The 8669-nt window shown below is 41.6% G+C and overlaps 1 long non-coding RNA gene across 2 annotated transcripts; it reads left to right on the top strand.

Moving 5' to 3' along the window:
• Positions 1-897: 897 nt before the first annotated feature.
• On the top strand, positions 898-6431 carry LOC115080646. Of its 2 annotated transcripts, XR_003853620.1 has the most exons (3): positions 898-983; positions 3537-3776; positions 6324-6431. It is a non-coding gene; the product is annotated as an uncharacterized LOC115080646 (long non-coding RNA). The 2 variants fall into 2 exon arrangements; XR_003853615.1 differs by lacking the exon at positions 6324-6431 and having other exon boundaries at positions 3537-3866.
• Positions 6432-8669: the final 2238 nt, after the last annotated feature.

Genomic DNA, 8669 nt, shown 5'->3' on the forward strand with positions numbered 1-8669 from the left:
ATTCTTGCAGTGCAGATATCCTGTATGTGGCCAAGCAATGATATTTCTTAGCTTGATTGCTATACAATGCTGGCTGAAAGCCCATAGCCTTTTGCTGCTTGGCCTCTTACTTTCCCCTCACGGCCCACGCACTGTTTCCCTTGATTATTTGTGCTTTGAATAATGACATTCACCTCTGCCCTTGTCTTTGAATCCCCTTTGAATGGATGGAAAGGGTGACAGTGTTGTTATAGTACTTACACGCAACAATTTTATCACCACCCTCATTGGCATAAAGAGAGTAACAACTGCCACGTACTGTTACGTTTTACTTTGTTCTACATCAGTATCTGTTGTCCTTTAGAGAGTGGACTCTTGGTCTGACTTATGTTAATTAAGTCAGAAGATGGATTTAAACAGTAGTCTTGAAACTAACCTCAAAGATGATATGGCTTGACCACGTGGTGAATCTCAAAAAGTATTTATTCAAAGTTCAGGAACAGAGTAACAGTCTTTTAATAGGTAAATTCAGAAAGTAACAAGTAATATTCACCCAAGACAAAATCAAGGCAAAAGTAAAGACAGAGCTCTGGCTGCAGTGAAGAGTTCACGGTTGTAGTCAGTTGCCAAGACAACCAAAACGCCTCAGTGCAGAGAGTATAAGGAACAACTGTTAAGTAAAGATTATAAACAGCACGAGCCCTGAGAATACTAAACAACACATAACAGTAACATACCTCACGGTTCAGCAGCGCGAGTCCCCCGTTCTAAGCCTTTTTTTTAAAAATAAAGATGCATGCGCTGGAATAACAATTAAGCAGATCAGCAAGTGTCCCCGAGATGAGATGCGCACGCACCCCGCACAAGCGCACGCTCGCGCATGCACGCACACCTCCCGACGTCAAGACGTCGAAAGCCCCGAGTCATCACAGCACGCAGCGCCGGTAAACTTCCCCGGGCGATGCAAATGAGCCGGAAACAATAACCAGCCACCCGGGCCAGCGGTAAGGTCACAACACTATCACAACTAGTGAGGTAGCTGCCCAGTACCATTCCACTCTGCAACTGGGGCTGCGAAGGGCATGTGCAAACAGCTGCCCTGTGCTCTGACTGTGCTTCACTTTTAACATGGCTGCTTTTAGTACAGCCTTCCCTAGACGATTTCTGCTATGCCTGGACTAAACTTTTTTTTTTTTTTAAACCCTTCTAAAATGCCTCCCTGCCCTATATAGTTTGCCCAAAAACTTAAATCACAAATCTAACAATACAAATAAACACCCAAAAGCCAGATGAGATAATATAGCTACACCGTGAGATAGGCTGACAGTTACTTCCCACTGACTATGTTTTCTTCTCAGTTGGGAACAACCATGCCTTCAAATGTTTTCAGAAAGTCAAGACAGTTTTGCTTTTCCTCAATACAGCGCTGAGCAGGGGTTGGGGGAGCATTGGCCCTGCACGACCCATATTGTACAGAGTGGATGGGTGATGGGGGGGCCCATCAGTCAAGCCAATGGGTCTGTGTGGGACCTTTTGGCTTTTTTTTTCTTGTGGAACAGTAAGACCACTTACCTGACCATGTTCTTTTGAATATAGCAACTTAATGCCAGACTTACCTGGCCAAATGGTCAGATAACTTTAATCCTAACTGCCAATATTCAAAAGATAGGTTTAAAATTATGTGGCTAAGGGGCTAACTTTTTTTTTTTTTTTTCATTTTAATTTAAACAAGTTTTCAAAAACACACAAGAATTGCTTGTATTAGCAAATTCAAATATATCCAGAAAAATTATACCGGCTAGATTCAGTGTGGACTGTCCTGTTTCTTTGGAACAGGAAGTTTGCTTGTTAATTATTTTGACTTCTGATGTTTATTTGGGGGGGGTGCAGTCTGATAAGAACTCCCTCTCCTCCCTAAAAGAAAAACTGGAGGCCTTGGAATGGTGGGTGACGTAGGTATCCAACATTCAGGCGGGTTTGGTCCAATGTAATTTGGTTCAAGCTCAGAGAACGTTGTTGGAGTTGTTAAAACAGCTGAAGGCTGCAGAAGGATCTTGTGAGATTAGGAAACTGGGCTTCTAAATGGCAGATGAAATTTAATGTGGACAAGTGCAAAGTAATGCACTTACAGTAAACATTTCTCCAACTCCAGGTCCATGATACTAGGTTCCATATTAGGGGTTACTACCCAGCAAAAGGACTTCGTGCACAAATACCTTGAAATTGTCAGCTCAGTGTGCGGCAGCGGACAAAAAAGCAAATAGAACATTAGGAAGTATTTGGAAAGGTATAGAGCACAAAACTAAGAATATCATAATGCCTTTGTATAGATCCATGGTGCATGTGCAACTTGAGTATTGTGTTCAACGCTGGTCCCGCTACCTCCAAAAAAGACATAGCGGACACAGAAATGGCACAGAGAACGGTGACAAAATAATAAAAGGGATGAAAAATACCTGCATAGAGAGAGGCTAAACAGATTAAGGCTCTATAGCTTGCAAAAGAGATGAGAGAGAATATAATTGAAATTTATAAAATCATGAGTAGGATGGAATAGGGAAATAAGGAATGGTTATTTACTCCTTCATACAGCACTAAGACTAGGGCCCACGCCATGCAACTGTCAGATTTAAAACAAATCATAAGAAATATTCTTTTACTCAGCGCACAATCAAGCTATGGAATCTATTACTGGGTGATAAAGGCAACTAATATAGTGGGGGTTCAACAGAGGATTGGACAAGTTCCTGAAAGAAAAGTCCCTAAACAGTTATTAGATAGGTAGACTTGGGAAAGCCAGCACTTACAGCTGGGAACGATATATGAGAAATAAATCAACTATTAGGGGATCTGCCAGGTAATTGTGACCCAGATTGGCCACGGTCAGAGCCAGGATGCTGGGCTCAATGGACCTTGGTCCAACCCAGCATAGCACTTCTTATGTTCTTATCCATGTTTTTAACTTCCCTATGTTCCACACAGCATCCTTTTTAGAGCTTTTTAAGAACTATCTAATGAATATTGTTAGGGTGCCAGCTGAGGCTTTACCCATTATTTAGCTGTGGGAGGCCATGATGGGAGACGGACCCTCTGTACTAGAGAGGGAGTTCTTATCAGATTGCATCCCCCAAATACATATCAGAAGTCAAAAATAATTAACAAGCAAACTTCCTGTTCCAAAGAAACCAGGACAGTCCAAACTGAATCTAGCATTAGAGAGGAAGGCATGACTAAGGACTGCCTAAAACACCTGGATGCCAAAAGGTGTTTATTACATAAACACCGGAAAAACACCATTTCCCCTAGTACTCTCTCACCCTTCGTTTGCCTATCCTGGATCATCCACTTTCTTTTTATGCCTTTTCTACGCTGACGACTCAGCTGCACAAATGATTTTTGTTTTTTTTTAACTACCAAAGGTACCCAATAATAGTATCTGTGATGCAAAAACACCAATAAACACTGATTTTATTTGTAACCCCCCACTAGAACCTTTAATTAGCTTGTCAATAAACATATTACATTTACAATGTATATATAATGTTTTTCTATCTCAGTTCCCCATGAATCCTTGCATGCTGCCACAGAAGAGCTCTGACTCCTTTCTACTTCAAAATAAGTGTTTCTTCTGGAGGTGTGAGGGTCCCTGCTGCAGACACACCCAGATCTGACCCCCAAATAAACAGATCCTGCTGGAACTGGAACCAAAGAAGAGAGAAATCCTTCCAAGCACACCTCTTCGAGTGTCTATGAACTCAGGCCCCATATCTTGTTCATGAGATTAAGCATCTGCACAGGTAGCTATCAAAGAGGTAGGCCTGGGTGAAACAGAGTTACATGGAAATCATCAAGAAAAAAAAAAATTAAATCAAAGAGGGGAACCTTGACGATTTTTATTTATTTATTTTAACTTCTTTTACTATACCGACACTCAAGACCAGGTCTTATCGTACCGGTTTACATTAGAACATGGGGAAACCAATTAACGTATAAGTAGAAATGAGAAGTTACATTAAAACAGGGAGAGTAAAAACATGGATGTCGGAAGATAGGACAGAATTAAACTATAACAGAAATGGGAGATCGAGTAATCAAGCAATAAGTTAACAAAATTACAAACTATAAATTAACACAAAACAATATATTAGTAATACAGAAACATGGATTATAATCAGCGGATATATACATGGTATGTCAGATGGGAGGAGTTTGACTTGTTTTAATTGGCAGGTAAGATATATAAAAAAAATGCATGTGTACATCACTTGTGAGTTTGGAGTAATCTGAAAATTTATCTGTGAAACGTTGTGCAATGCCATCTTCAAAGTGTATTGACATTTCTTCAAACTAATTATTGTCTTGGGATCAGGACACTGGAAATGGGCAGAGAAGGAATTGTCCTTAAAATGCAGGTGGAGAGCTTTGTGGAAGTTTTTCAGATGTTTTTGTAGAATTTAGACACTGGCAAAGATGATTATTTTATCTTTTTTTCACACCCTACTATGTAAATCCCTGCATTTATCTCCTGAGACACTTGGACACCTGTGAAAACTTTAAAAAAAAAAAAAATGTAACAAACTTTCCACTGCATGTCTGCCATATCGGTGGAGTTTTGTTTACACTCCTGGTTCTCTGCTTTAGGGCTGAAACTCATTCAGGAGCTCCCAGATCATTAGTGATCTCACAAGCTGTCACAGGGGGAGGAAAGGGCAATGGGAAATGTTTACCTGAATCGCTAAAATTGCACATGTTTGATGACATTTACATACATATGAGGTTTGTTCATATGTTTTAAGAAATCTGTTAAAAGTAAACTGAAATATTTGAGAGACATCAAGCTAAACGTAAACTGAAATCCAGCAGTAGAGAATGTAGCTCAGTGTTTCCCAAACCTCTCCTGGAGGCACAGCCAGCCAGTTGAGTTCTTGAAATTGCCTCAATGAATATATGCATGAGATAGATTTGCTTACCCTGGGTCTCCAATGTATGCAAATCTCTCATGCATATTTATTATGGATATTCTGAAAAGCCAGCTGGTTAATTGTGCCTCCAGAAGAGGGTTGGGGAAACACTGACAAGCCGATGCAATAGTGATGTGCTAAAAACATGCGACCAAACTGGATGCACTTTTTTTTTTAACACATGCACAATCTTCTCCTGGGCATTCAGTGCAATAGGTAAATGAGCCGTCACACTAAAAAGGACGCGCTAGGGATAAATTGTGCGTCCCTAATGCATCCATGACATCAGGCGCCCAGGAGAAGTAGCTGTGCATGGGTTAGGGAAACAGAAACTCAATTTTAAGAGCATCCGTTTCCTAACCTGACTGCTGGCAAGACCATTTTTTTTTTTTTTACTTTACTCCTTTTTTTTGGTTCCTCCGAATTAATATCGCCATGATATTAAGTCAGAGGTCCTACAGAAAAGCAGTTTTTTCTGCTTTTCTGTCAACCTTTGGGGCTTCTCAAGACTTAGCACCAGCTCTGGGGCTGGTTTTAATTTTTGAGGGTAATAGGCTCATTAACATGGCATTTACATGTGAGAAGCGCGATTAGCTAGGCGCTGGTTTGGATGCGTGTTTTGAATACACTGATCCCCCTTATTGTATCAGGGATCATGGACACGCGTCCAAAACGAAAATAAAACATCCAAAAGAGACCTCCAAGATGTTTCTTTTTCATGGAAAAAGAGGCTCTGGAGCGAGGGTTCATGGGATAACGATGAAAGAGGAGAGACTTGGGAGTAATTTAAGGAAATATTTGTTTACAGAAAGGGTGTTGGATGTATGGAAGAGCCTCCCAGTAAGGGTGGTGTAAATTCACGCAAGCCTGGGATATTTATTTATGAAATTTATAAATTGTTTTCCAGTTTTTACAATAAAATCTTCCAAAGCAATGTGCAAAACAATACATAAAACTCAGGGAATCTCTGAGGGAGTGGGAGGAATTGTAGAGCTCAGCAGTTGTGTGGATGGGCTGACAAGATGGGCCATATGGTCTTTTTATGCTGTCATGTTTCTGTGTTTAAGATCAAGGTTAAGCTGCATAACTTGTTTTCCTTCAAAAACAGATCTGTTGGCAGCCCTCCAGAACAGGATGTCAGAACTTCTCATTTTTCTGTGCTCCAACTGTCTAGTTTCAGGGGGAGAGGGTAACCTAGGGCCTATAATCTCTTCATGACCCTCAAAATCTAGGACACAGTAGTTAGAACATAAGAACATCAGATTTGCCATGCTGATTTAGACCAGTTTTTGCTTTGAATCCATTTTGCTCACCAGACCAAGCATTGGACCTTCAGGTAGTTTATCTATATTTTTATCCCCATTTTCTCTGTCTTCTTCTCAGGACAGTGAGAAGGCTGGAATGAGGACTAGAAGGGAAGACTCCTTTGAGAACTTATCAGCACTGTTCTTGTGCCAGCAACATAGCCTATTCTTTTGTTGCTGTCCTTGATATCAGATGTTAAAGCTTTTCTCTATTGTCTTCTATTGAAAAAAAAAAAAAAAGGATTTTGTTGCCTAAGAGTGCCCTCTTGTGGTCATTATTAAAATTTGCCATGAGGAATATATTTGCTCCACTTGCTTTATCTACAATAAGAAACAGGCAAGTAGTTTGTTGGTAAAACTGAAATGAAGGTGATTAAAACTATATGATAGCTTCATGAACTGTGAAGGTCAGAAAGTGTTTAGTCCTCTTCCCCTCTAGAACGTTATGCAAGTTAGACACTGGCAATGTGTCTTCATTGTCAAAATACTATAGTCACTATCCTGCTTCCATGCCATCATGACATTGGTAGAGTTCTTCATTTCATTGCTTGAATCTGAAAGATTCCTCCTGCTTCTTTGGGCTTCCAGTTCAACTGGAGCCAGGGCTGGGACCTGCTGTCATGAGCCTTCGTTTGCAGCTACCTAGGGATTTTCTACCCCATTTAAAATCCTCTTCCCACTCACAGCCTAGTCATTGCAGCAACGATCCTAGATGAGGGGCCATGCACCAGGACTCTATCCCCTGAGTCATGGGCCATGGATCCACCACTGGGTGTCGCTGTTGCAGAAGTGTAGCCATGGGTGCTTCTTCCACTTCTTGCATGGTTCATTCATCTGGGGGTAATGTTTCCAAATGGGTTAATGTGGGGCCTATCTTGACAGGAGGGAACCTCACTCATAAACTGGAGTAATGCTGACTATGATCTCAAGCTCTCAGATTCACTGCCCTTCTTAATACTTGCAATATGCCAAAGAAAGCTTCCTTCTGGAGTTTGTTGTATGCGCAGGCAGCATCTCTAGATGTGTCTGGAAATTCTTTTTAATCAGGCCAGTGGCGCCCACTACAATTGGAACAATTTCTGTATCTTCTGCCACATTTTCTTAATTCTGATTGAATCAGTTGATTCTTGAGGATCTTCTTCTCTCCATATAATCTACAGAATAGGCACTTGGTACTGATACTTTTATTAGCAGTGTTCTTCATGTGCTTTTCTCCTGTATCACAATATATGGTTTTTCTTGCATCTGTGGAATATAGGAATGTCCTAGGTGGTCATAACGTCTTCATCCTCTACAATTCTCTCAGGGTCATGTTCCCAGTGCTTTTCTGGTACAGTGATATTTTAATGTTTACACAATTTCCAGTGGATGAAGCGTGTTACCTATTATGCCTGTCTGTATACAGGCTTTCTGACATGAACACTTGACATCTAGTGACAAGGTGTGCAACTTTCTAGGGAGAATGGGGTCTCAGGGATTAGAGGAGGAAATGGGGACTGGAATACAGTGGGGACTCAGGATTGTGGAGAAGTGGAGGTTTAGGGGTTAGGGTTAGAGAATGGGATCTCAAGTGCTAGGGAGAAATGGGGATTCTGGGGCACAATTGACACTTGGGGATTGTGAAAAAGTGGAGGTATAGAGATTAGGAGATGGGGGTCAGGAGGCTCAGGGTTGGAGGGAAGTGGGGACTGTGAATGAGTTGGAACATGGTGACTGGGTGGGAGGCAGTGTTGGGTTGGTAGGAAAGTGGAGTCCTGGATTGGGTGAAATTTGGGGTGGGAAATCAGAAGGAGAGGGAAGAATTGGGTGAAAGAGTAGGAACCTAGAGATTGGGTAAGGATTGAGGGGGAGAGTGTGGATTCGGATTAGATGGGACTTGCAGGAGAACAAGGACTTCCAGGGTAATTTTAAAAGGAATGCACGTGCGCCCACAAGTGTGCGAATTGCCGTGCGAGCGGAAACACACTGCAGTTTTAAATCACACGCCTGTATCATTTAAAATATCCCTCCCATGCGTATGTATGCGTGATCAATCTTGAGAGATTGCTCGAGTAAATGTCTTGCGTGTATTTCCACTAGGGCTTTAGTGCCTTTATGCACGTAAGGAGGTGGATTTTAAAACAAGCTCGCACAAGAGAGAAAAACAATTTTTCCAAGTAGTCCACCAGTCTGTCCAGTTCATATCGAGATCTTCAAGACCCCTCTGGTTCTTCATTCTGCAAGCCCCCCATTTGAACCCAAACCTTCATGCTGTGCTAAAAGCCCTAAAACTTGAGATCTCCAGCTGACACGTGCTATGGGCAGCCTTTTTAAAATATGAACCTATGCGCGTAATTCTTGGCCCTGTTCCAGAACGCCCAGGCTCCGCCCCTCTTCCACCCCCTTATTCTTGATGCGTGCATGGGTACGTACACGTGTATTTCGC

Source organism: Rhinatrema bivittatum, chromosome 1 (assembly GCF_901001135.1).
Source record: "Rhinatrema bivittatum chromosome 1, aRhiBiv1.1, whole genome shotgun sequence".
NCBI classification, from domain to species: Eukaryota; Metazoa; Chordata; class Amphibia; order Gymnophiona; family Rhinatrematidae; genus Rhinatrema; species Rhinatrema bivittatum.